The sequence below is a fragment of the Nematolebias whitei genome, chromosome 1, assembly GCF_014905685.2.
Source record: "Nematolebias whitei isolate Nwh7 chromosome 1, NemWhi1, whole genome shotgun sequence".
NCBI classification, from domain to species: domain Eukaryota; kingdom Metazoa; phylum Chordata; class Actinopteri; order Cyprinodontiformes; family Rivulidae; genus Nematolebias; species Nematolebias whitei.
Window position 1 is genome coordinate 41,571,804 of NC_056498.1, and position 2,483 is coordinate 41,574,286.

General features: G+C 46.1%; 1 protein-coding gene across 1 annotated transcript in view; it reads right to left on the reverse strand.

Annotated features, from left to right (window-relative positions):
- inpp4b (inositol polyphosphate-4-phosphatase type II B) overlaps nucleotides 1–2,483 on the reverse strand; it is a 24,057-nt gene that overhangs the window by 18,163 nt on the left and 3,411 nt on the right. The window lies entirely within an intron of this gene.

The following is a 2,483-nucleotide window of genomic DNA, read 5'->3' on the forward strand; positions in this document are numbered from 1 at the left end:
AGTAGATTATTCTCCGGCCACCCCAATCATTTGAGGAAACAATTCTTATAAGCAATAAAAACTAGAAAGCATAATTTCCTCAACTGATAGTGATGGTTGGTTTATACAAACAGCTTTTACGCCTAGAATCGGCCGCTCGCTACCTCGATTATTGTTCAAGTTATCATGCGTACAGCACGCTCTGATGGATGGAGGATACGTGTGTTTCCCCTACCATTATACAAGCGGGACGCCCCGCCCCATCAAGAGAACCAAGCGCACCGCCTACCGAACCGAACTGCGTCACCCCCACCTGTCAGCACTGACATAGCGCTAAGCTAGCGGCACGCAATACAGGCATGCTAGCTAAAATGTTAAAGGTAGCTCACGCTGCCTCTTCCCTCATGCTGACCCCCCCCCCCCCCCGTTTGAAAACTGCCAGTACAAACAGTACGCAGCTCAGCTGTGTCTATGTCTTCCACCCCCCACCCCCGGACGAGATGAGCGTCCCACCACGGCAAGTTATTTAGGGGTAACACTGGAGAGGTTTTATTGTCATTTCAGCTACGTCCAAGTACATATTGAAACGAAACAGCGTTCCTCCAGGATCGCGGTGCAACACAGAATATAACGTGCAAAACAAAAGTCGTGTCATCTGCAAACTTCACGATGGAATTCGAGCTGTGCATTGCTTTACAGTAAGCAAAGTAAACAGCAGTGGACTGAGCACACAGCCATGGGGAACTCCAGTGCTCAGTGTGGTGGTGCTGGAGGTGGTCTTTCCGATCCAGGTGGACTGAGGTCTCCAAGTCAGTAAATCCAGGATCCAGTTGAAGAGAGAGGTGGTATTTTTCATTCAACCTTTATTTAGACAGGTAAATCCCATTGAGCCTCGAGGACTCATTTACAAGAGAGACCTGATTTCAACAAAGAAAGATGACAAGAATGGACAACAGCAACAACAATAAAGAATTATAAAAAATCATACTACAGTTTTTATTTTTTAACAAATAGGATGGCTAAAAGAAAAAGGTAACAAAAAACAGCTAGATTCTAAGGCGAATGTAGAAATCTAAAAACAGGTATTTCCAATTCCCCCTCTTCCATGGGAACAAATGACGGGAACAGAAAAAGAATCAAACTGTGATGGACGGAGGCAACTTTTCACCACACGTCTGTTTTTATGTGTCTGCAGTGCTTCACGTGGGACACAGAAGTTAAAAAGACCTTTCACTTCCCGTCTTTGAACGGTGGGAGTTAATGAGTTTGGGTGTGTGCACTCGGCACTCTGCGGGTATTTGAGTGAAAGCCACCAGCCCCGTCGCAGTGAGACCCTCACTGGGTGCAAGGCGAGGAAAATGTCTACACTTCGATGTACTACAAGTTTAAAGACTGTGGTAGGAAAAAGAGTTTGTTTCAGTAAAAAAGTTCCTGTGGCGTTATTAAGTTGAACATTTAGTGGTAAAATCTCCCTTCAAACAACCTCTGTGGTTGAGTAAAAACCCATTAAAGATCTCCAAACACCAGTTCAGTCCTGTCAAATCCAACTTTCTGTAGAACTGAATGTTTCTGTGAAGTTTGAGCTGAGCGGCTCCAAGCAGGTTCCAAAACCTCCTCGTCGTCACTGAGGACCTGTTGTGGAGGATTCTGCTCTTTTTGCCTGCGCAGTTCAACGTAGCAGCACCGACAGTTGGAGCGCATTGCTCCAAGTCGAGCTGCACCTTTTGATTTGAATAACGGCGTGACGGGTGAACTCTGCTGCTCCTGAAGAGAAGCTCAGGATTAACTGGATGAAAAGCTCCTACAGCACCACAAACAGAACGCCACGCTGAAGTCACAGTCAACTGGATCAAACAAAGACGTCGAGGTTCTCAGAAGGAACTTTTGAACAATAACAGCTGTTTGAATACGTGACGTTTCAATGTTTGTGAGTTATTTGTTTTAATTTGTGTCTCATCTATAATAAACCTCAATATTCATCATTCAGTTCCAAAAGGCTGCAGCACAATTTGTAACGAATGAGTGAAATCAGCTGAGTCACGTTTACCGTCAAACAATGACGAGAACGCTTTGGACGGTCTTGACGGATACACAGTCGATAAAATAATCTCCAGATGTTAATCCGACAAACATCTGCTGATCAGCTGCAAAGAGTGGAGTCTTCTGAGAAGACTGCAAGGAGTTTCCAGGACAGCCGAAAGACGTAGTCTCTCCAGAATGTCCTGGGACTTCCCAGGGTCTCCTCCCAGTCGGACATGCCTCTAGAGGGAGGATCCATCTTTAACAGATCCCTGAACCACCTCACCTGGCTCCTCTGGGTGTGGAGGAGCAGCGGTTCTACTCCAAGTCTCTCCTGGAGAACAGAACCTCTGACCTGATCTCTAAGGGAGAGTCCAGCTACCCTGCAGTGAAAACTCATTTGGACCTCCTGGATCCAGGATCTACTTCTTTCAGTCTCTACCCAGAGTTCAGGACCATAGAAGAGCGTAGCTTCTCCTTGCAGC